The 25,008-nt window shown below is 46.6% G+C and overlaps 1 protein-coding gene across 1 annotated transcript in view; it reads right to left on the bottom strand.

Moving 5' to 3' along the window:
* ATP2B2 (ATPase plasma membrane Ca2+ transporting 2) overlaps positions 1 to 25,008 on the bottom strand; it is a 369,370-nt gene that overhangs the window by 288,666 nt on the left and 55,696 nt on the right. The window contains exon 2 of the mRNA XM_070433633.1: positions 5,033 to 5,076. The gene's annotated coding sequence lies outside the window, so the exon portion shown is untranslated. The remainder of the gene's footprint in view (positions 1 to 5,032; positions 5,077 to 25,008) is intronic.

The raw sequence follows: 25,008 nt of genomic DNA, 5'->3' as shown, positions 1-25,008 counted from the left end.
GCCATGCATTGTGGGGCCAGGTTTTCTCAATCATCCAACCCCTCCACAACTCCAAGATCCTGGGCTCAGTCCTGGGACCCAGCCTGCGCCCTAACACTGGGTCTCAGGCCAGTGGCCTTTTCTCAGCTGAGTGAGGTCCAGAGCAAACAGGAGGATGTGTAGTCAGATCCCCATAATATAGTATGCCAGTGCTCTAATGTGGGGGAAGCCCAAGAGAAGGAGTGACTTCCTAGGAGGTCAAGAAAATCTTAAGGGCAGAGAGGCTCCATGATTGGGGCCTTAAAGGGTGCTTAGGAGTTTACCAGGTTGGGGGTGAATTAGAGGAAAAGGCATGGACAAAGGCCCAGAAAAATGAAATAGCACTAATAACATCTTCCCAAATCTTCCTCTGGAGTGCCATTTATATATCTAGTACCTCATCCCCGCACTTCTGCAAAGCCTCCTCACTAGATTTTTCTGCTGCAGTCTCTCTTAGCTCTGTTCTCATTCTGTTCCACCTTTGCTCAAGAACCTGCTATGGCTCCCTATTACCTTTCACCTTAAATCTAAGGTGCCTGCTTGCCACTGGATGCCTGCATCAGCTTCTCCCTATCACGCTCAGTAACTTTTTCTCTCATTACCCACTGACATAATCAGCATTGCTTCCACTAACCCAAAAACCACACTTTCCATACCTGACTTGCTCATCCTATTCCTTCTCTCCACCATTGATTTTATAAATCAAAATAGTTTTTGAGTTGATGCTAAGAAAAATTATTTTTGAAGTCCATTTGAATGATTTAATTATTTATAGCTACCTCACTACTTAGCATAGTAGAAGTACATGAGAGTTTTTTAGTAAAATTAATTTTTGTGGACTGAACTCTTTTGCTCTAACCTTCAGCAGCCAATTGGTGATGGATGGGCTAAGCTAGGAAGGGTTATACTTTTTCTCTGGGTCTTGCTGGAGAGAGGGGGGTATACTCCTTGCATTAGGAATCTGAATTATACTTCCCTGGGGACCTCTAGGCAGGGACAATGTCTTCTTCATCTATATTCCCCTGCTCCTACTCAAGCTTCAAGCTCAGTACTCTGCAAAATAGATAGCCACAGTCACCAGAAGTAGGCAGGCTGCCCCTATTATGAGCCAAGTTGTGACCCCAAAATTCATTTGTTGAAGCCCTAACTCCAGTAGCCCAGAATGTGACTGTATTTGGAGACAGTCTCTAAAGAGGTGATTAAGGTAAAATGAGGTCATTAGGGTGGACCTAATCCAATATGACTGATGGCCCTATAAGAAGGAAAGATTAGGGCATAGACAACACAGACCAGGGAAGAACATGTGAGGACATTGGGAGAAAGTTGCTATCTACAAGCCAACGAGAAGGGCCTCAGAAAAAACCACACTTGCCAACATCTTGATCTTGGCCTTCTAGCTTCCAGAACTGTGAGGAAATAAATTCCTATTGCCTAAGCCACGTAGTCTGTGGTATTTTGTTATGGCAGCCTTAGCAAACTAATACAGACCCCAAAGACAGTTCTAGGGATGGAAGACCACATGACATTGCCATTGGCTTTGGATAAAAAACGTTTTGAGAAAAAGAACTCTTTTGAGTGGAAAATGCCACTATATATTGCTGACTGGCACACATACATGCATATGGTGGGGGCAGAGAATTTTTCTTAACTATAACTACTCTTTGTGATAATAATATACACAGTGAACATCCCACTGTGGGATATAGAAAATGCAGAAAAGCACAAAGAAGAAAATAACTTACCTGTTACCCTCCCACACTTCCCCACCCTCTCATTCTCTCTCTCCTTTTTCTACTTTGCTTACTTATGTTCCTTTCTATCTATTTTTAAAAATGTAGTTAGGATTAGTTTTGGCAATTTGCCTTTTCACTTAGCATTGGAATCTGAATATTTCCCCCTACGTTATTAAAAATTCATCTCAACCTTGCCGAAACCGGTTTGGCTCAGTGGATAGAGCGTCGGCCTGGGGACTGAAAGGTCCCAGGTTCGATTCCTGTCAAGGGCATGTACCTGGGTTGTGGGCACATCCCCAGTAGATGTGCAGGAGGCAGCTGATCGATGTTTCTCTCTCATTGATGTTTCTAACTCTCTATCTCTCTCCCTTCCTCTCTGTAAAAAATCAATAAAATATATTTTAAAAAAATTCATCTCAACCATCGTATACAATGGCTGCCTAGAACCTTATACTATCTACATGTGCCATGAGGGCATCCCCAATCCCTGCTATTGCACTCAGGGTGTTCCCTGTTTTTCACTGATAAAAAACAATGCTTCCCTAAACATCTCTGTAGGTAAATCTTAGTATGTGTCTTGGGCTATTTCCTCAGGGAATATTCACTAAAAGTGGAATTACTGATTACTCACATTTTGAAAGAGAAAAATTTTTTAAATTCCTAAAATGTTCTATAAAGTTATGCCACGTTGGGGGTGTAACAACTTCTAATCACACATATTAAAAGCTCCCTAGAATCTATGTAGTAATTTTAGACATCTTTAAAAAAATACAAAAGGAAGACACTGGGGGGTAAGGGAGGGTAGGGGTTTGTCAAGGGCGGGGGGGAAAAAAGGACACTTATGTAATACCCTTTGTAATACTTTAAGCGAAAAAAAAAATACAAAAGGAAGAACAAAGAAAACCTACGTTATATGGCTATAGTCAATGCCAGAAAGTTATATCCATCCCTGGCTATGATAAAGTTGCCCTTCAGGTTAGAGCCTGGTTACTTAGAAAGGAAAGGGAAGGGAAGGAGGTGGTCTGGCTATAATCACAACACTCGATGGAGTGGGTATGCATTTTACAGATTGGGAAACTGAGGCACAGAGAAGTACTGTCACTCACTTGTCCAAGACTCCATACAGTTTGGGAATGAAGCAGTCAGGACTGAAATGCAGTTTTGCCTGGCTCTTCCACCAAGAGTTTAACCATTACACCACACTACCCTAGGACAGGGTCTATGGGGACAGGACGACTCCAGGATGGCTCCCAGATCCAGCCCAGATGTCCTGTTCCACCTTCTGATCTCACTGGCAACATGAGGCACTGGGTGTGCAGGGCTGGGAGGAGGCAGGGCTGGTGTATGCCTCACAGGCACATGAGCTAACAAGGCCCACCTGACCCTACCAGGTGATCCTCCGCCTGCTCATCTGGATTGCAAATTCTCACTGACGCACTGACTGTTTGAGAAGAGCCACAGTGGTGTGACAGCCTAGAGAAGAATGTACTAGCATGTCAGAGCAAGCATAGATAGTTAAAAAGAGGAATAAAACCCTGTGGCAACGACGTAAAACTGTGAATCAATTGTTATCTGTATTTTCCAACCTTTTAAAAAAGTGACGTTGCTTTCACAGGCATGTGGTGGAAAAAAATTAGGTCTTTGAAGTCAGATGGTCATGGGTTCCTATCCAGCCTCTCACCAGTTGTGACCTTGGGCAAATTGCTTCACTTCTCTGAGCCTCAGTCTCCTTACCTGCAGAATGGGAAGAAGTATTCTGTCTTGTTCTCAGGATGAACTGAAGTAAGAGATTCCCATCACATCCTTAGCTCTGTGCCTATTATGGGACAGGGGCTCAGCAAATATAAGTTCCCATACAATTACCACCTTGCTGAGCCCTGGAAATGCAGAGTAGATAGGGCCCCACTCTTGGAGGAGCAGAGTGTGGAGAGGGAGAAACAATTATATTCTGAGGTGATAAGCAGTTTAACAAAGGGACAAACCAAGTCCACATTATTTTCAGAAAATAATTTGTCTCTTTAGCTCATGACCACAGGAAAATCAGAGGGGGAGGCCACATTCACTTTTGATAGATCTTTATTCCTTCCCTAGTATCACCTTTTACTTCTCCATCAAAAGTTACCTGTTCCATGTCCCAGTTCCCCAAACCCTGCTCTCTGCTGGGGCCATTCTGGTCAGACAATTTCTACAATGGACATGGATGCCCATGGGTTGCTGGACCACTCCAGGTAGCATTCGGGGGTGGGGGTTGGGGGATAAAGTAACACATACTTATTACGTAAAACTTGGAAAACAGAAAACCAACTTGGAAAACAGAAAACCGAAATTGCTCATATTCTCATAACTTAGAAATAATCACTACTAACCTACAGATGACATTTTGATGGAAGCTTTTAAAGCATTCTCATCTGCTCCTAAGGAGTGACACAGATGGTGGCAATTTGGGTGCTATGACAGGTCATGGGGAGGGGCACTGGTTGGGGAAGGCTCTATTCTATCAAACACAGGAGCAAGCTTATTCCACCTAGGAATGAAGCCAGGTCCACACAAGCACACACCGTGAAGGACAATTTCTTAGATGTTGCTGGGGAAGTAGGAGCCCCGGGCCACTGGCAGAACTCCCAGGCAGTGCCCCAGGCAAGGGGGGCTGTGTCCCCAAATGTTCATTTGTAAATGGATGGACTCACAGTCATTAAGCTCCCAGGGGACAGGCCTCTTCAGGCTCCCAGGCTGGGCTCAGGCCCTGGGCACATTACTCCTCCTTCTCAAGTACCCCCTCCCCAAACAAACAAAACTTCCATGATGGTGTTAAAAGATACTAAAGGATGAATGATTGATTGATATGAGAGCCAGTCCGCACAGAAACATTGCTCTTTATCTCAAAAGGACATTTACTAATCCAAGTGCACCTCTATTTGGTGGAATATCACACCGAAGTAAAGATGACAACACCCAGGCTCTGTGGGGACTGGAAAGGGGCGAAGTCATACATGCAGGAAATATGTCCAAACTGCAGCTTCCAATCAGCTTGGAGCTTCCCTCTTCTTCCCTAATTCCTACAGGCCCACAGGTTTTTGGGAGTGGCTGCTGAGAGCTCCAGTATTGGAAAGGTGGTCGGAGCAGCAGGGGTGGGAAGATAGGGGGTGGTTGACTGTACAGACAGGTGGTTTGCAAACCACTAACAGCTCTGGAGCCACTAACGGCGCTGAAGTGTTCCCACAGCTATGGGTAGGGAGCCTGAGTCCCCCCCGGTGAACCAAGGGTCTTGCTCAAACACTCACCTGTCTCCTGGGCTGCTTTCAGTCTGGCTCCAGGTGTGGGAAACCTACAAGCAAAGAGATCAGAAAGGCCCATCAGAGGGGCTTGTATTTTATAGGTCACAAACTGGTGGCCAGGGATCCAGATCTGGCTGTTTCAAATTTAATATTTGGTTAAAATTTTAATATTTGAACTGATCCCAATATTTAGAAACCAAGGGATTTCATGTATTAGTCTCACTTTCTGAATCCCTTGGGGAGCGCTGCACCTCTGGGCCGAGTGCCAGCAGGGCTGGATCCACATGGGCTACTCCTGTAGGCCCACAAATGCTCCTCTATCCCAACCTGTCTGCCATCTCCCTCTGCCCCCTGCCTGGAGTTCAGCCCCTGCTCTGGTGTCTGCCCTTGACCTGGAAGCCCAGCATGTTCACCTTTTACCCAAAAGGTGCCCGGGCTCCCACCCTCCCTTCCCTTTTCCTGCTCCAGACACATAAACTGAGAAGTCCGGAGGGAGAATGCCAGGACAGTCCCTTGGAGAAATCAAGGGAAAGAAGATTAGGGCAGACTCCAGACAAAGTTTAGATGGGGAGCCCGGCTGCCCCCTCTCCAAGGTCCCTTTCCAACATTCCTGCTCTGCAGCTGTGGAGATGAATCAGACAGAGTCCTGAGGGTTTAATAAAGGACATCTTGACAAAGGCATGGGCAGGAGAGGAGAAGTGAGGGTTCCTTTGCTACCACCCCTAGTCTGGAAGGGGGTGGGAGGAGAGAATGGTTTCCAGACCCAGGCACAGAGAGGGCTGCGTGGAAGAGACCTCGACAGAGTTGTTACCTGTAGTCAAGGCATGCAGCCAACTCAAGGTGACTCTGAGGGAAAAAGCGAGCTGAGAGACTAAATACCCTAACGTTTCTCCCCCTCACTCTATATCAGTGATGGCGAACCTATGACATGCATGTCAGAGGTGACACACGAACTCATTTTTTTGGTTGACTTTTCTTTGTTAAATGGCATTTAAATATATAAAATAAATATCAAAAATATAAGTCTTTGTTTCACTATGGTTGCAAATATCAAAAAATTTCTATATGTGACACGGCACCAGAGTTAAGTTAGGGTTTTTCAAAATGCTGACACGCCGAGCTCAAAAGGTTCACCATCACTGCTCTATATCTTGCCAGAGCTCCACATTGGTCAAAGTCAACAGGAAGCCAGAGAGGGAGTGGGGCACTGATGCATACAAGACACCTCCTGGGGCACAGGTGGGGTGAAAGGGTGGAGAATGAGTCTCAAGGGGCAAATGGCAGATGTCTAGCACAGTGGTCCTGTTTCTGTTCACCCACAGGAACCTCAGACCCCAAGGCAAGGCTAACCAGGTCCCTGCAAGTGTCAGGAGCTTAGTTCTACCCCAAGGACTCTTAGTTGGTGCTGAGCCTCTGTCCTGCTCACCTGGCCTGAACTCCAGGTTTCTGCCATATCCCCCAGTGCCTACCCCTGCCCTTGCCCCCAGCATTTGGAGCTTAGCCCAGGTCCTGAGTCCCCCTCACTGCCTCTGCCTGTTCTCTTCCACTAGACACCCTTCAAATTCCTCTCACTGGGGAGGCAGGCTGTTCCATTCTGGGAAAGACAGCCCAGCCCAGGTTCCCAGAGGTCCGGGAGCACAGCTGCCGGCACGAGGCTGACACAGCTGTCATAGGACGCACAATGTGGCCAGCGGGGGGCTCCCCTCCCCAAATCTCTTCTGGGAAAAGCACGAGCCTGACAAGAGGCAACCACGTGCAGGGTTTCGTGGAACCCAGAGTCGGAAGTGACCCAGGAAATCATCTGCTCTGGTACCTGCTTTGGTCAGACGGGAAAACTGGGGCCAGGAAATGGGTGGGGCTTGCACAGGCCACGCAAGCAGATAGTGACAGAGCCAGTGCTTTTTCTGTCTGCCAGGCTGTCCCTTCCTCCTGGCCCAGGACACATGAGGGCCTGGCTGTGGCAGGCGACTGATGTCAGGCTGGGTTTACTCGATTTTACAACATCAAGGGATCCCCGGTTCATTCACACCTCACCCCAACTTCCTGAGGCGGGCACTGTTAAGATTCCCATGTTACCCATTAGCAAATTCAGTCCCTGAGAAGTTACCTAACATCCTCAGACCAAAACAGTTGGTGAGTTCTGAGGCAGAGGCAACACCATCGACAATAATAACTAGCATTGCCGACAAGGCTGGCCCTGTGCTGAGGTCCTCAAGCATCTTATCCCACCGTTCGCTTGTTTGTATTAACTTTTCCCACTTGGCTAAAACATGCAGTATATATATTTCTTCAGTTTTATTGAGGTACAACTGACATATAACATTGTGTACGTTTAAGGTGTAAAATGTATTGATCTGATATCCTTAGTAATGATAACACCTCCATCACATCACAGCATTACCATTTCTTTTTTGTGGTGAGAACATTTAAGATCTACTCTCTTAGCAGCTTTAAGTGTGCATCTCCCCTAGTTTCAATCGGATAAGACTAGCCATGTGGCTATTCAAACGCCTCCTGACTGTTTTGCTCCACACACTCACTTTCTGACCCTTTGTGTGTGGGCCTCTTCCTGATGTCTCAGGTTATGGGAGGCAGAAAGCTCAGCATTGGCCACCTGTCACATCCAGTGCTCTGTGATATTCAAGGGGCCTTCCCGGGTTGGGTGGGCCTGTCTGCTCCACACACAAGGCCCTGAACTCACGCACATGAGCGAGAGGTCCTGGGCTGTGGGCAGTGAGGCCGGTGCCCCTTTCTTCCCCAGCGGGAACTGTTGGGATGAAAGATTGATGAGCAATCTGTCTTCACTGGTGAATTTTTAATTATGGAAGAAAGAAGACCCCAGCCCCTGGCCTAAACCAAGGCAGGCTGCTTCTTGGGTGTCACCACTGTTAAATTTCATCCACACGGACAACAGCTGTGAACCCTGGGTCCAAGTTTTCTGTCCATAAATAAAGGTGAGGGGTTGAGATGGGGGTAATTGGTGGAAAAACTGCCGGGCCCCCAGCATAGAAAGTTCTGGAGCGACATGAGGTAGAGTGAAATCAGGACTCCTAAAGGTCTTGGGCAGATTGGACACAGGGGCAGTGGGTACGGGAGCCTGGGGGCCATGCCAGCTGTCAGTCTATGATTCTTGCCCTTCTACATTGCAGGTGTAGAAGGGCACACACCCTGGATCCTCTTAAAGTCAACAAGCTCAGACAGTGCTGAGCGTGGAGCATGGTTGCCGGGCAGGGGCCCCAACTCCTGCCTTGTAGACACAGGAGAGACCAGGCTTCAGATCACTACCCCAGGGAGAGCAGGATGCTTGTGAGGTTATCCATGACTCAGTTCTGTCCAATTTCTCAAGCCAGACACTTAAAGAGACACGAAGGCCTGGGTTCGAGTCTCTGCATCATTTACGGCCCATGTTCTCAAGCAAGTCACTTCAACCTCTTGAGCCTCAGTTTTCTCCTCCATAAAATGAGGTTAGAAACAGCGACTGAGTGGAGAAGGTAAATGAGAAGGGGAAACACTGAGTGCTGTGCCCAGCACACAGTGAATTCCTGATAAACATTAACTGTGACAAAGAAGACTAAACCACCAGCTCTGCTCTCACACTGGCTAAAAACAAAACTCATGAGAAAATGACACCCAGGGTAAGACTTTGGGTGAGAGATCATTTTGACTTAGAGGTTGAGGTGCAGTCAGGCAAGGCTTCCAGGAAGAGAGGACCTGGAAAACGCACTTGCAAGTGCTTGCATCCTTTGTGAGTTCAGGGACTAATCTCTCTCTGGTGGGAAGCCTTGCCCAGCCTGAAGTCCTTTCCAGGCAAACTGGGCATCAGTGAGTGTATATCTGATTCGCAGTGGTACTACTGTTTAGACCAGCGGTTCTCAACCTGTGGGTCTCGACCCCTTTGGCGGTCACACAACCCTTTCACAGGGGTCGCCTAAGACAATCCTGCATATCAGATATTTACATTACAACTCATAACAGTAGCAACATTACAGTTATGAAGTAGCAACGAAAATAATTTTATGGTTGGGTCACAACATGAGGAACTGTATTTAAAGGGCCAGAAGGTTGAGAACCACTGGTTTAGACAATAAAGTCATGAGTCAATGGCAACCAGGGGCCCTAGACTTTCCAGCTCATATCCTACCTCCTCCAGGAATCCTTCCAGGACTGCTTCAGCCCACATGGATCCCACTCTTCTCATGTGCCACTAGCACTCAAAGCCCAAACCACACACCCTAAAGAGACTTCTTGAAGGGAAGGAGGCCTGGGTTTTAGTCCTCGCTTGGCCCCCTGCTCCCTGTAAAACACTGGGCAAGCGCCAGCCACGCTCTGGGCCTCAGTTTCCTTTATCTGTGAACAAGGGAGTTGAACTAGATTAGAGTTTCCCAGGTGACACCAGGGAGCACTAGTCTTTTGAGAGGCTCCTGAAAACACGGCACCGTGTTTCATGCCTTCCTTATAGATTTCAGAAAGCAATGACTAAATAGATCAAGGCTCTGAGAAGTCCTGCAGCATAGAAACCAGCTTAGATTTTTTTTCCTTGACTCAGCATTTCCCAAACTGCCTTGACCTTGGAACATTTCTTTGAGTAATGTCTACTGACACACCACAAAACTAGCATTCCTCAGAACCCACTTTGGGAGGGAATACTAGTTTCAAAGATCTCTCAGGTACCTCCCTGCTTGGTCAATAGGGGATTTAATAAAAGTCGGGGGTGTGGAATTTCACTCTCTGGGTAACTTTTCCAAAATATCTGCTTCATTTCTGGCCATGATGTGAGGGCACCCTCTTCCAGCTCCCACAGCAGCCACCATGTCTGGATCTCCACCACAACAATCCTTGCACTGCAGTCGGGGGTACATCTCCACAAGCATTTGAGGGAGGGACCATGTCTGGACACTGAGGTGTCCCAGGGCTTGACAGTGTGTGCTCAATAACTATTTTTGAATACAGAAGATTTAAAATATTTGACAAGTAGTATGGCCATGGCATGTACCAAGAGGGCCACAAGCTATAAATAACCTACACGGCTTTCCTGACCAGGCTAGTTAGTTGAACACCAGCCTGGAGGAAGGAAGGAAGGAAGGAAAGGAGGGAGGGAGGGAGGGAGGGAGGGAGGGAGGGAGGGAGGGAGGAAGGAAGGAAGGAAGGAAGGAAGGAAGGAAGGAAGGAAGATCAGAATTGCAAGAACTGCATGAGAGAATATACCTATTACCTGGAGAGGAAAAGCACTTTCTAAGGCAAACCCAAAGCTGTGTTTTTAACCCCCCCCCCCCCCACCGGGCTTTTCTGACTTGGCTGTTCAGAGCTGGGAGTGGGGTCTGGGGGCTGCAAAGACCATCCCTCCCTACCATGGGCCCCAGCTGGAGCCAAGGCCTTTTCTCTGTCCTCAACAGATTTGGCAGCAGCTTTAGTATTTCAAATATCCTTCTGAAATATGAGTCCAAAATGGAGCATTTTTTCAAGTAAATAATACCCTTGATGTTAATGTTGCTGCAGCAGGCTCAGCAACCCCCCAAACCTGGAGGTGAGGACGTGCGGGGAGCCATCAGAACACAAGGTAACCCAAACCCCGGACCTTCTGGCTCCATTTGCCAGATCACCTGCCTTCCAGGGGCATGAAGAGTTAGTGAGACACTTCAGGCCTTGGCATATCTAAGAGACATATTGTTTTCTGATCAGACCTGATAATGCCACAGGGAAATTCAGAAAGACCACACCCTGGGGACCCTATACCGTCATGGGCTTTACGGACCCTGGGTGAGGGGTGATAGAGACTGGGTGGAGAAGTCTGGCGACCGAAGGTAAAACTGGAAAAGGTCAGGGCCCCCTCCGAGTGATGGGCTACACCTGACGCCTGCTGAGCACCGATGGGCTGGCTTCAGATTTCCATATTGGTTTCCTTCCTCAGGCAGGATTTGAAGTAGATACCACCCAGTTTGAGTTACAGAATCTGGCTCACGGCTTCCTGACCCTTCTGGGAGGCCTACAGGAGAGGTGTGACCTCTCAGGAGGGGTCAGGCCCAGGGCACATGCAAAGGGCTCAGAAGGGAGTGGCCAGGACAGCATGTGAACTGAAGCTTCCTCCAGGGCAATGTTTCCTCTCCTGGGCAAGAGTGGCATCTATACTCAGACCCTTCAGGGGCGACCCTCATCCCCCATCACTCCATGATACTGAGGCACACTGCAGGGAAAACACTCCAGGGGAGAGTCTGAGGTGACTTGACCACCTCTCCAATACTTGCTAAGTTCTCTCCTAACCAAGAACAGGCAATGTCTACCTAGAATTTAACCACCTAGCAGTTTGCCTCCTTTTTAACAATTATTTTTACAGTTACTTTTTATTTATAACAGCTATTACCATATTTTCCCATTATGGTAAATTTTCATTCTAAAATTTATTTAGGTTAAAAAAAAAGTGAGCTCATTTGAATAAAGACATTAAGTACTTTTTAGTGCAGGTGATCTAATCTACAGGTGTGGAAGGAGGTGTATGAATGACTGGCGTCTGGGAAACATGAATCTATTCCAATCTGTCCACATCACAGATGGGTGCACTGAGTCCAAAGGGGAGTGGCCTTACCCAAGCACACAGAGCAAGAGCTGGAATGAAGAACTCAGGGGTCAGTAGATTCTTTCTGCTTGTGAAGCCCAGCTGCTAACACCTCCCTTCGTGTGGTCCTCACAGTGCAGGGGAAATGTGGCCTCATAGCTCTGCTGCTTCCAGGACTCTGGGGGCTCTGCAGAGGCCAAAACTGAGACCTACTCATGGTTTTATCCCACAGAGACAGTCACAGAATTGGTGTTCAGTGAGAATCTGGTAAAAGGGCTGCATGGATGAAAGGGCTGGTAGGTAGATGGATGGATGGATGAATGGGTGGGTGGATGGATGGATAGGTAGATGGATGGGTATAAGGATGGTTGGAGAGACAGATAAGTGGATAGATGGAGATATAGATGGAAAGAGAGGGAATGTGGGGCGACATGAATAAATTGTTTGACTGATGATTTAGGATCTCTCTCCCCACTTCACCTATCCAAGAGTATTTTCATTCTGTTAGAGAACTAGCAGAATTTCTCTAAGACAAAGGAATTAATGGTGAAATTTCAGGTACCACAATGGACTGGTAGAGATAACTTTCCCCAGTTTCCATTTTGCCAGTGAGGCCTTGAGGCAAAGGTGAGCAACAGTGTCCAGAAAGCCCAGAGCCTCTGTTTCTCATTTTGTTTTTGAAACTCTCTGACCTTAGTGGTTCTCAACCTTCCTAATGCCGCGACCCTTTAATACAGTTCCTCATGTTGTGGTGACCCCCAACCATAAAATTATTTTCGTTGCTACTTCATAACTGTAATTTTGCTACTGTTATAAATCGTACTCCCTCCCTTTCCTGGACCTCTGTTTCCCCATGTGTAAAATAAGGGGTTGAGTCAAATGAGTCCTACTATCTCAGCATCCTGTGGCCCTCCAATGCCTTCCAGAGGCCAAAGCCACCCCAAGCACCTCCAATGCTGACTGTAGGCACTTAATCTGTCAGTCAGATTTGGCTTCTGCAAAGTGATATGCTGAAGGCAGCCAGTCAAGTCACCCCCGCAAGAACAGAATCAGCAAGAGGCTCTGCCTTTGGACCCAGAGTATACAAAGGAGAAAACAGCCCAGCTGGTATGGTTGAGTGGTTGATAGTTGACCTAGGAACCAGGAGGTCATAGTTCAATTCCTGATCAAGGCACATGCCCGGGTTGCAGGCTCAATCCCCAGTGGTGGTAGTGATGGTGGTGGGGGGAGGGGAGGCTGCAAGAGGGAATTGATCAATGATTTTCTCTCATCATTGATGTTTCTATCTCTCTCTCCCTCTCCCTGCCTCTCTGAAATCAATAAAAATATACTTTACAAAAAGGAGAAAACATCTGAATGGCTGTGACATGAGGTCAAGTTCTCAGTCCCCTAATAATGCATCTCTTTGCATATAAAACTGTCATGTACAGGGTGTGGACAAACCAAAGGTAAGAAGACAAGGGAGGGTCAGAGGTAGAGGCTCCTGAGTCAGCCAGACCTGAGTACAAAACTTGTCCTTGCCCCTTCTTAGCTTGTGACCTTGGGTTAGTTCTCTCTGTCTCTCTGAGAAGCATCATCATTTTCTTCCAAAGCAGGGGACATATTAGTTCTCCACTTCATTGGCTAGTTGAGAGAATTGAAGGAGACAATCCATGTATATGGTTGAGGGGCTCCAAAGATGTCAGCTCATCGTCCTTCCGTTTGTGAACTGCCGGGGAGAGCCTGGATCTTGTCCAGTAGGATTTTCCCCAGAGGCCAGCAATGGGTATGGATGTTTGCTCACCTACTGTGTTTATTGAGCACCTACAATGTGCCAGACCCTCTCCTCTGCTCTGGGGACTCAGTGGTGAGTTAAGGCAGCCCTAGTGTTTGACCTCATAGAGTTTAAAGTTTGAGGGAAGGGATGGGAAGATGGTCATTTACCAAATGGTCACTCAAATAAATATGAAGTGTCAGGTTCAATAAAAGGGAAAGTGGGGTAGAGTGGGGGCTGTGAGGGGCCCACTTTGTCCTGGGCAGGGTCATCAGGGAAGTAACTTGAGCTGAGACCTGAAAGATGTGCAGGCTGTGATCAGGTGAAAGCAGTGGAGGTAGGGGGACTGGGTCACAAAAACAGGTTTAACAAGTACAAAGGATCTGTGGCAGGAGGAGCACAGCACATTCAAGGCTCTGAGAGGAAGCCAGTATGGCTGCAGCAGAGAGTAAGGGACAGCATGGTGTTAGGGAAGCTGAAGACATAAGCAGGGGCCTGGCTGCCCAGAGACTCGTAGGTCACAGGAAGGGCATTGGGTTTGTTTCCTGGGAAAAATGGGAAGCATTAAAGGGCATAAAGTGGAAGAGTGAGGAGGCCAGTCACGGTGATGTGGAGAATGGATGTAGAGAACCCAGAGGAGAGGCTGAGAGCAGTGAGGCAGCCATGCCACTGTCCAGGCAAGAGACAATGGTGGCCCAGACTGGGTGCTGGACATGGAGTGGATAGTAGGCAGGAACAGCCCTCATCCAAGTTTTGGCATATGCAGAGAAGTGATGCCTGTGGAGTCCACTAGGACTTCCCCTGTTTCTTTCAATGTAGTTTCTTAAGGCCCTAAAGTTCAATCTCAGCCCCATGGACCAAGGCAGGACCTCCCCAGAGGCCTTGGCACAGGACAACTTCCCTGGAATAGTATTGTTCACGCTATAGTTAATGTGGTGCCATTTACAATGCCCATCCACTGACTTCACAGTTTACAACCACCTTTCACAGACATTATCATATGTGATCCTCATAATCATAGTCAAGATGAGAGAACTCCAAACTCCAACCTCTTTCCTGACAGCTTTTTTTGTTTAATCCTCACTCAAGGACATGTTATTTATTTTAGAGAGAGGAGAAGGAGAATGAGAGAGTGTGAGAGAGAGAGGAAGAGAGAGAGAGAGAGAAGAAACATTATTGATCAGGTGGCTCCTGTATGCTTCCCGACTGGGGATTGAACCCAACCCTTTGGTGAACAGGGTGATGCTCCAACTAATAGACTCCCTTTTGAATAATAAAAATAATAATAATCATATAACTATTGCTATCCAGTTAATTTTCATTATTTGCAGTAATCATGTTCTACAAAACTGAATTAGTGAATACTGAAACCTTGTTCCTAGGGTAAATACAGGGTTAGGTTCCTGAAAACCTCTATTCACAGCCTTTTCATCAATTTACCAACACATAACTTTGTTTTATCTATGTTTCTGTATAAAGACACTTTATTTAATATCTACTGTTGACTCATTAACATTGAACTCATGGTCAACAGTGCTATAACTCACACCTGAAAAAAGCTTATCTGACACACTCATTTTCTCCATAAGACACATCACAGCCTTCTTGGCTTCGGAACTCTAGACAGCATAGGGTCATTTTAAATAGCAAAATCACCAACAAAAAGTGCAAAAATAAGAAAAGTGGCACCAAGTAGACTGCAAAACAGCGTACTTGTTTACATATGAGAGCTGAGATAAGACGGCAGAGCGACACCTTGTCTGGCCTCAGCTGGGAACGTGTGCATTGGGTGACTCAAAATGTTCACTGCTCTGCACATGTTTACAATGACTGCGAAAGCACCGTGAGTATGGATTTGGAGGTTACAAATAAATTTCAGCAAGTAGAAGAATATAATAAGTAACACGGAATCTGTGAAGAACAACAAATGACTGCATTTACCATTCATTTGTTGATTCCACACAGTTTCACTGAGAGCTTCCCATGTGCCACATGCCCATCGGGGGCGCAGAGTCTGCTCTCATGGAGCTGAGCGGTGCTACACACCAGGGACTGTGCAGCCTCGCCACCTGCATCATCTTGCCCCACCACCCTGTGGTTGGCACTGCTATTTTCCAGAGGAGAGGGAGAGCTTTGGTTGCAGGTGGAGTGTCCCAATTGGGAAGTGGCCTGGGAGGGATGGAAAACAAGGGTGCTTCTTCCGCAGTCCAACTCCACACCCGCCAGGCACACCCTCATTCTAAAAACTGATTTCACACCAGATTTCTTAAAATCCTGTTCATTTCCCCCTGCTTGCCAAGTAAGCAGTTCAGCTCATAAACTATATTAATCCAGGGCATAAATTCATTTAAACAAAATATTGCCAAGTAACGCAAAGGCAGAAATCCTCTTACAACCCACATGGGTATTAATGCTGTGCATTGAGGGAGGGCTGAGCTTCTCAGTGGGTGACTGTTAAATACCCCTGAACTCTGGAGCAGAGAGTCCAGGGAGGGTCATAGGACAAGCCCAAGGTCAGAATGACCACTCGCCATGGGCGAGGGGTGTGGGTTGCTCTTTGCTTGCTGGTTTCACTGTGAGCCTCTGGACCCTGATAGACAATGGAGAGCAACCCTTAAGTGCTGGACACTTTTTTAGTGAAAACCAGCTTTATGATTCTATTTAACTTCCCCAAGCCCCAAAGACTGCATTTAAGGCTTCATAAAGCACTTTCACATCCATTGGCTAAGTCCATTTCCCTCCAATTGAGGAGTAGGTGGGGCTATCAGCCCATTTTAGAGATGAGAAAAGACAGGCTCAGGGGCGGGGGACTTACTTGGTGTGTGTCACACAGCTGGGCAGGAGGCAGGGTGGAAATCTGATCTATGTCTTTTATCTCCCAACATCACAGTCTTTCAACTACTTCCTCAGGTTGAAGAAGAATGGTTTATTCCTTTCAGTTGATCAATTCCAAATAGGAAAAAGTGTTTCAGAGGAATAAAGCAGCAAAGGAGGAAGTAATGGTTACTTGAACAGCCCCCAAGCCATATGGATTGGTTTTGCAGCCCAGCCCTGCAGCTCGTTACTGGAGCAAGTTGCTTCCTCTCCCTGGTCTCATTTCCTGGAGCAAATAACTTCCTCTCTCTGGTCTCAGTTTCCTCATCTGTAAATCTGTAAAATAGTATCTGCCTCAGAGAATGGGTGTAAGGATTAAATGAGTCAATATTTGTAAACTGCTTAGCACAGAGTTTTCCACATAGTAAATGCTATATAAATAATTTTTAAAATTAAAAAAATTAACCTAGGCATAAATCAGAAGGGGAAAGCAATTGCCAATTTTTTTGTTTCTTAATTCAGTGAACTACATGTTGATTTGTTGTAATTAAACTACTGTTAATAGGTGAGTGACAAGTCTGTCTTTCCTACCTATAGGAACTTTAAGTAGGAACAGAGTTGTATTCCAATTCTGCACATAAGTATTATTGACGCATTTTATAGATGAAGACTCGTGAGGCGCAGAGAGGTGAAGTGGCTTGCTCAAATTTACACAGCTGGTAAGTGACGAAGCAAGATTCAAATCCAGTTCCATCCAGCAACAAGGCCTGTGCTGTTAATCACCCTGCCTCCCATCTAATTAGTGCTACCCAAGCTCCTACTGAGACCTGCTCCTGGAGGTCAGACTTTGGGAGACAAGGTCTTTGTCAAGGGTCTGCTGTGGACACAGCTGGACAGATCACACAGAGTGTACCCCACTGCCCCCTCCCCTAGCCCTACATGAGGCCAGGCAGCTCAGAAAAACCCCCAGGGCTCCATACTCCATGAATGATGGGCTCTGACTCCCTTAAAGAGGAAGCATTGGGTCCTCTACCTTCTGAACAAGAGGGCAGAAATGGCTCCATGTCGAACACAGTTTCAGGATTAAGATTGCTGGCCACTCTTCAGACGGTGCCAGAAGATTTAACATGACTTGCTGTCAATTGCCCCGTTTGTTTCTTATAGAAAAAATTTCTGGAGGGCTGTATTTCTCACCCTACGTGGTTTGAACCCAAAGCTAAAATATTGTCCAACATGTAGAGAGAGAATGGACTTTGAAGTTAATGTGGAGCAGGCCCAGGAGGTCCCTGCTTGGGTCAGAAGATTTGGGCTCAGCCGCTATCTTGCTGTGTGACCTTAGGAAAATCCTATCCTTCTCTGGGCCTCCTGAGCATGGGCAGCAGCCACAAGTTGAATCCAGCCTGCAGATGATTTTTTGTTGTAGGTGAACTATTGGATGGCATTGAGTGTGACGGTTCCCTGACACAATGAGATGGCACCTGAATCCTTACTGAATCAACCTGGGATCTTCCACTACTAGGTGCTTATTACTTTAGTACTTTTAGCTATGTATTGTTACCTGCAGGCAAAATGCTCCTTCCAGGTGCACATGGAAGCTGAGGCCCTATGACTTGCTTATAGCCAACTTACTGTTAGCTGGCGGTGGTGGCTGCATGGTGAGACCCTGGTTTCCATAGTTTTAATATCTGCCATAGCACTGTATCCCAAGGTGACCTTGTGAGGGCCCCATCCAACTCAGCCTGGGAGACAGGTCCAGGAGGGGGCCCAAGCCTCTCCTCCCCTCAAGAAATGTACCTTCCGCCAAAACCGGTTTGGCTCAGTGGATAGAGCGTCGGCCTGCGGACTGAAAGGTCCCAGGTTCGATTCCGGTCAAGGGCATGTACCTGGGTTGCGGGCACATCCCCAGTGGGAGATGTGCAGGAGGCAGCTGGTCGATGTTTCTCCCTCATCGATGTTTCTAACTCTCTGTCCCTCTCCCTTCCTCTCTGTAAAAAATCAATAAAGTATATTTAAAAAAAAAAATAAAAATAAAAAAATAAAATGGATGAGTGGTTAATCTCTTCCCACCCATTCATCCATTAAAAAAAAAAAAAAAAAAAAAAAAAAAAAAAAAAAAAAAAGAAATGTACCTTCCATGGCCTCTTATAGAAGCTCCAGGCCAGTGCCCAAACCCCAACCAAATGAACAAGCTCCCCAATACTAAAAAGAGCCCCCAAACATTCTCTTCTGTGGCCTTGAGGAAACATGTCTTTGTAGTCACTGTGACATAAAGAAAATATAAAATGCATCCTTTTGGGAGCTTCCAAATCATAGGCTTTGAGAGCTGAGAGAGCCAAGCCAAGGCCATTTGGCTCAGCACCCTGCTTCCAGAGAGATGGACTGTCCTCTTCATGGAAGAAGAATACATGATTATCTTTTCACCCTCCCCTCATCTCAGACTATCCAGGTCACCCACAAGGACCTGTCCCCCAAGTCCCTCCCCTGTGAACCCCTCAGTAGCCAGAATGCCACATGAGCAGGTCATGCCTGTGGTGTAAGGCTTTGCCCTTTGCCAAAACAAACTGCTCCACTTTCCCAGGAATGAGCTTCAGGTCACTTTGTCAAGGGGCAGGTTGATCAGGAAGCCCTGCTTTATGTGGACCCAAGACTCTTGGCAGGAGGCTGAGAGATTTGAGTTGAGTATGTAAGGGAGACACAGCAGCATGAGGCGGTCACAAATGAAAAGGGAGATGATCCTTCCATGTAGTTCCAGGGACCCCTTGAGTGGAAACCAGAGGAGGACAGGCTCTACACAGCAGAGGACAGCGTCTTCCAACACTCACAGGATCACAAGGTGAGTGTCCACAGGAGTCAGTGGGTACTCACCGGCCTGGTATGTGGAAGGCAATAGGGAATTGTGGGCACTGTGGGGGCTTGGAGAGTGGCCACCCCTCAGTTCAGGGATGCCTGCGCTTCTAAATTTTCAAGAGAAGTTGGAAATTCAGGTTTTCCCATGACACCTCCCAATTTGGGGATCTGGGTAACTAATTCCAGTTTAAGTCAGTAGGCGAGATTACGTAATATACACAAAATTAAACACAAATTCACAGGATAAGCCTGAAGACCCTCCCCCCAGCCCCCACCCAAGTTGGGAGGCTCTGATTTAGAATTTCAATGGTTAGGAATGTTGCAGGTCAAGTACTCAGGAAGCAGCTCTGGAAGCCACATGCAGTTCCCTTCCCTCCACAGATGACATCTGAGGACACCAGACAACACAACTAACTCTGGCTGTTAGGTGTGTGCCCAGTAGTGAAGCTTCTTCATTTCACCCCTGTGCCATTTTTCCTGTGTCCTCTGCCTTCTCCAGTGTTCTGAGCACTGGACATCGCAGGGACAGACAAGAATCAGAGGCTGCTGTCTAGCACAGTCTGCCATAATTCAGCCTTGGTGGAAAATTCCACTGGCTCCTCTTAGGTAGCATTTTGCATGCAGTGACAACACAGCAGCCACAAGCATCCTGCCACAAAGCCCTGCTCTTCCCTGACGAGGATGCCCCCACACTCTCCCATCAGCCCTCCTCATCAATCCCTGCTAGTTTTGCACTGACCAGGCAAGGCCTCTGTAAATGGTCCCCAGGGGGTGTTTCACTGAGCTGCTCCGGCCTCAGCTCAAAGAGATTTCTGCTGGCAGGAAGGCTGTGGGGTGGCTTTTAGAGTCTCTCCCAGATCTTCCTGCTGGCCTCCTGGGGACACGGGCAAAGGCAGAGGATCCTTTGGAGCCACCCAAATCAATGCTCTGGGCTCCCAAACCTGCACAAGTGCTCAGAGACACAAATTATACCACTTAGCATCTGGGAGACCTCCTACAACTACCAGCCTCTAGGAAGGGGTTAAAAGTTCCATGGGGGTCAGGGTGTGGATGAGTCTGAGGTGGAAGTGCTGTTCCAGTGTAAAGCCTAATTCCTCTTCTCATGGCCCATGAGGGCTCTCCTGGCATCAACTCCCTCACTCTTGCCAATACAGTGACAAGTTGCTTTGCTCACCCAAACGCTCCCTGCTTCTGAGTGCCAGGGACCTGCAGTCAAGAATGCGAGGTGACAGCAGGGGAGGCTGGGCCACTTCCCGGGAAATGTACAGGGCTGGTCTTCAAGGGCTGGCTTCATGCCAACACCACCTTTCTGGGCTGGAGAAAACTAGGAAATGAGCTCACTCAGGCAGAGGGGCCCAGATGCCTAAGACCCCAGGAAGATCAGGAATAACTTCTAGAAACAGGGATTGTTCAACAAACAAAGCTGGTTCATTGCTTTCCTGATTTAAACTGCTCAGTGGACTTCCACTTCCAGCCAAGATGCAGTAACAAAGACCAATTCATCCTCATGCCTGCAAATAATTAAAAATGGGCAAAACATACAAAACGATGATTTGTTTGCAACTAGACATCCGACAATGACAGTAAGTGATAACTGAGAGATGAAAAATATGAGGTGAACCCAGTGACTGTCTCAGCTTATTACTACCTTAAGAGGTTTCCAGGCCACTCACTGCTCAGGAGGGAAAACAGGTGGAACCTAGTGAACTCTCTGAATTGAAGAGATGGAGCTGAGAGTCTAGGACTGAGAACTAGAGAGATGAGAGCAGTGCAGAGAGAGATCTCTGGAGATCAGCAGAGGTCTATGTGTGAGGAAACTAGGAAATAAGCTCACTCAGGCAGAGGGGCCCAGATGCCTAAGACCTCAGGGAGATCAGGAATAACTTCTGGGAAAGAACCGTTCAAAGGATTAGAAGAAACAAAGCCTGGCACTCAGGCAGGGCTGGGAGTAGTGCTTGTTGCCACCAGCCAGACTGGCAAACCTCAGGATTTGTGGGACACTGAGTTAGGGAAGGGTCTTGCTTGAGGAGCAGGGAATAATGAGCCCTACACTGAGCACTGCTCTGGGCCCATCTCACAAATATTCAAAGCCAGACCCAAAAGGATCAAACTGCTTCCAAGTAGCTTACCTGCATCTCAGTTAAGCTCAAGAATATTGATAGGGGCACAAAAATATCTAAAATATCTAGCACCCAACAAGGTAAAATGCAGTATCTAGAATCCAATAAAAATTATCAGGCATGCAAAGAAGAAGGAAATTACAATCATAATGAGAAGATCAGTCAATCAGAACTGACCCAGATGTCAGAATGAGCAGATAAGGACACAATAACAGTTATAACTGGATTCACATGTTCTAAAAGTTAAGTAGAGATAAAGAAGATACAAAAAAAGATACAGATTGAACTTCTAGAGATTAAAACTACTATGTGTGAAATGAAAAAGACACTAGATGAGATCAATATCAGACAGTGTGGAAAGAAAGATTAGTGAACTTGAAGACAGCAACAGAAATGAGAAGAGAGAATAAAAAACTGAACAGAACATCAGCGAGCTGTGAGATAATGTTAAGTGGCCCAACATATGTTCACTATAGTCTTCATAGGAGACAAGAAAGGGGAAGGAGTGCAGAAAAAAATATGAAGAAATAATGGCTGAAAAATTTCCAACATTGGATGAAAACTATAAACACACACACACACACACACACACACACGAAACCAAAGAATCCCACCAAGCACAAAAAATATAAAGAAAACTATGCCAAGTTTCATCAAAGTAAAAATTCTCAAAACATGGGATAAAGACAAATATTAAAAGCAGCCAGAATAAAAGATACAAAGAAACATGATGACGGATTTCTCATTGTGATGAGATACATAAGTGAGAAGACAGTGGAGCAACATTTTTAAAACACAGAAAGAAAAATAGCTGTAAACTATCAGCAAACATATCTTTCAAAAACAAGGGCGAAATAAAGACATGTTCAGACACACAAAATCTGAAAGAATTCAACACCAGCAGTCGTACTATAGGAAATGCTAAAGGAAGTTTTTCAGACAGAAGGAAAATAATACCAAATGGGAATACAGATCCTTTTAAGGAATGGAGAACATTGGAAATGGAAAATAAATAGGCAAATATAGAAGATTTTTAAAAAATTATTCAAAACTTTAAAAAAGATATTGACTGTTTATACAAAAATAATAAAAAGTAGTGTGGTGCTTACAACATACACAAAAGTAAAGTATATGACAATATTAATACAAAGATCTGGGGGAGGAATGGAAGTATACTATTATAAGATATACTATATGTAACATGTTATGTAACTTGAAAGACTGTAATAAGTTAAAGATCTATAAATCCTAAAAGAACAAAATAATAGAGCTAATAAATTAACAAAGGAAATAAAATAGAGTCATAAAGATATTCAATGAATTCAAAAGACAGCAGAAAAAGAGAAAAAGGGAAACAAAGAACTGATGGGACAAATAGCAAGATGAGAGATTTAAAGCTAACCATATCTATGATCTCAATAGATGCAAGTGGTCTAAGCAGCCCCAGTGAAAAGGCAGGGATTGTCAGATTAGTAAAAAAGCAAGACACAACTCTGTGCTGCCTACAAGAAATGCACTTCAACATAAAGACAAATATGTTCAAAACAAAAGATGGAAAAAGATATGCCACCATCAAAACTGAGGCTATACAACTTGCAACTCAAATGATCAAAGGCAAGACAGGGTGCTCCTAACAAAAATTAATGCAACGGGCCATTGAGCACTGTAATAGGGGACACGAGAGCCTCTGAATCTCAAAGCTGGAAGGGATCTTAGGGTTCTAAGTGTGTACTATGCTAATCATTACAATACCAGCCACATCGGGGCCATTCGCTTTGAGAAGGGTGTTTTCTAAACCAGGGTTAAGTCCTGCACCCCCACTCCCTCCCACCTCCCCTGGGAGACACACTGGCAGAGCTCAATGATGGCTGTTCACATTCTGTTTCAACCCACAAAGGGAGTGCCTGGGAGGTGCTGCACCATCCCTATTTGGCAGATGAGAAGCTGTATCAACTGGGAAGCTGGCAAAAACCCACATTTCGCATCCTCCTCTCGATCTGCCAGATGGAAAGGTTGAGTGAAGGAGCTGCTTCAGGGCCAGAGGCCAAGAGAGAAACTTTGAAAACAACCTCTGACTGTTGTACTTTGTCACCAGTGCTTACCTGGGGACAAACAAGGACAGAGAAGCAGCACTTTCTCATCCAGATATACTACTAGTCTTTGAGGGCAAAGATGATGGTCCTCCTCCTGCTCACAGGCCAGTGGAGGCCATGGGGAGGGTCTTGCACCATTGATCACAGCTTTAGATGGCAACAAGCACAGATTCAAAACACCCACCAGTCAACAGCAGAGGATACTGTTATTAACTCCATTTCAGGATAAGGAGACTGAATCTCAGAGAGATGAAGGGATTTGCCCAAGGCCATACATTCAGGACCTACAAACCCAGTACACTTTCTATTCCACCCAGATAAAAAAAAAAGGTGACAGCTAGAAATTAGCACGATGATAAGAGAAAACAGTAAAAAGATTACAGAGCACTCATCTTGTGTCAGCCACTGAGCTGGGTCCTTTAGACACGTTATATAATTGAAACCTTGCCACATACCCAGCAGCATTTACCTCAGTTGGCTCACATGAGAGACTTTAGGGTGCGGGTGCAGGGTGGAGGGGGTCAATGAGAGAAGAAAAGGGGACATCTGTAATTCTTTCAACGATAAAGATGAATTTAAAAAGAAATGAGAGACTTGAATGCGGGCAATATTTGCGAGGAGTGGATGGGGTCCTGGAAGGGATGTTAAGGCACCCAAAGGGCTAAGAGTTGGGTGGAAGGTTACTACCTCACATAGACTTGAAAGGACAAGGAGAAATAGGGTCAATGGAGCCCAGTGACAGCTGGAGCCATGGCAGAGGCCTGGAAGCAGAGAGGGAGTAAGGAAGAAATACCGCCTGCCTTCTCTCCTCCAACCCTCCCATCTCCTGCTGATGCCTCCCATTGGCTGAACCCAAGCTAAAGCTGGAGGGCAGAGGAGCTCACAGGAACAGTCCCTGGGGGTTAGTCTCCCACATCACAGAGCAGGGTGGAGAATGGATCTGGGTAGGGCCAGAGGGTGACTAACCATCCTGGTCTTCCTAGGGCCTGTCCGTGTCTTGCATCCCAGGAATCCTGTTAGTCTCAGGCAAACTGGGATGGGGGTGGGTGGGTGGTGGTTTACTCTGGTGGATTGGCAAATGGTGAGGAACCAGCACACTGGCAATGTTCTCATTCCCCTTGTACAGATGCAGAGACTGAGGGATAAGGGGCTGAGTCACTTATTCACACAGCAAGGCAGCAGGATTTGATCTCACATCTAAGGTACTCTTTCACCATATAGGGCTTGCTCTGAAGGTGGGAAATGATTTGGCCATTGTGCCGAAGGTTAGGACAGAGGACTCAGGTGGCCCCAGGGGAGAAAACAGTGCAGCAGTTCCCCTGAGGATTGGCTTTTGTCTTCCCTGTCAAGGAGAATCAACCTCAGGCTGCAAACTCCACAGAGGGGAGATGGTAAGGAGGTGGTGCTGGCCTGGAAACACTTAGTTTCTCTAGGGGTCATCCAGGGGAAGGGAGGGCCCTGTGACATGACCTCCCAGTGGTTGTCTGGGATCTGAGGAACTGGGGGAGGGCCTGAAGGCAGGAGAGGCCAGAGGCTGCAGGGAGATGCAGTGACCTTCCTGGGGATTTCTGGGAAGTTCAGCAATGGAGGAGGAGAGCAGCTTATAACCAAGAAAGAGGGGGGTAAGGCCTGGATATCCTCAGCTCACACCCTCATCCCCCCGACTGCTGCCTGGAATATTCCTGCCTCCTGCTGTCTCTCACAGGGATCTCTAAGCAGAGAAACAAGAACAGTGTGTGTGTGTGTGTGTGTGTGTGTGTGTGTGTGTGTATGCAGGGGGAGGGGAGTCTCTCTTGATGCTTTTG

Source organism: Myotis yumanensis, unplaced genomic scaffold (genome assembly GCF_028538775.1).
Source record: "Myotis yumanensis isolate MYYU_CA2020_CCGP unplaced genomic scaffold, mMyoYum1.0.hap1 SCAF_14, whole genome shotgun sequence".
Classification (NCBI taxonomy): Eukaryota; Metazoa; Chordata; class Mammalia; order Chiroptera; family Vespertilionidae; genus Myotis; species Myotis yumanensis.
This window is presented reverse-complemented; position numbering and strand designations above follow the sequence as displayed.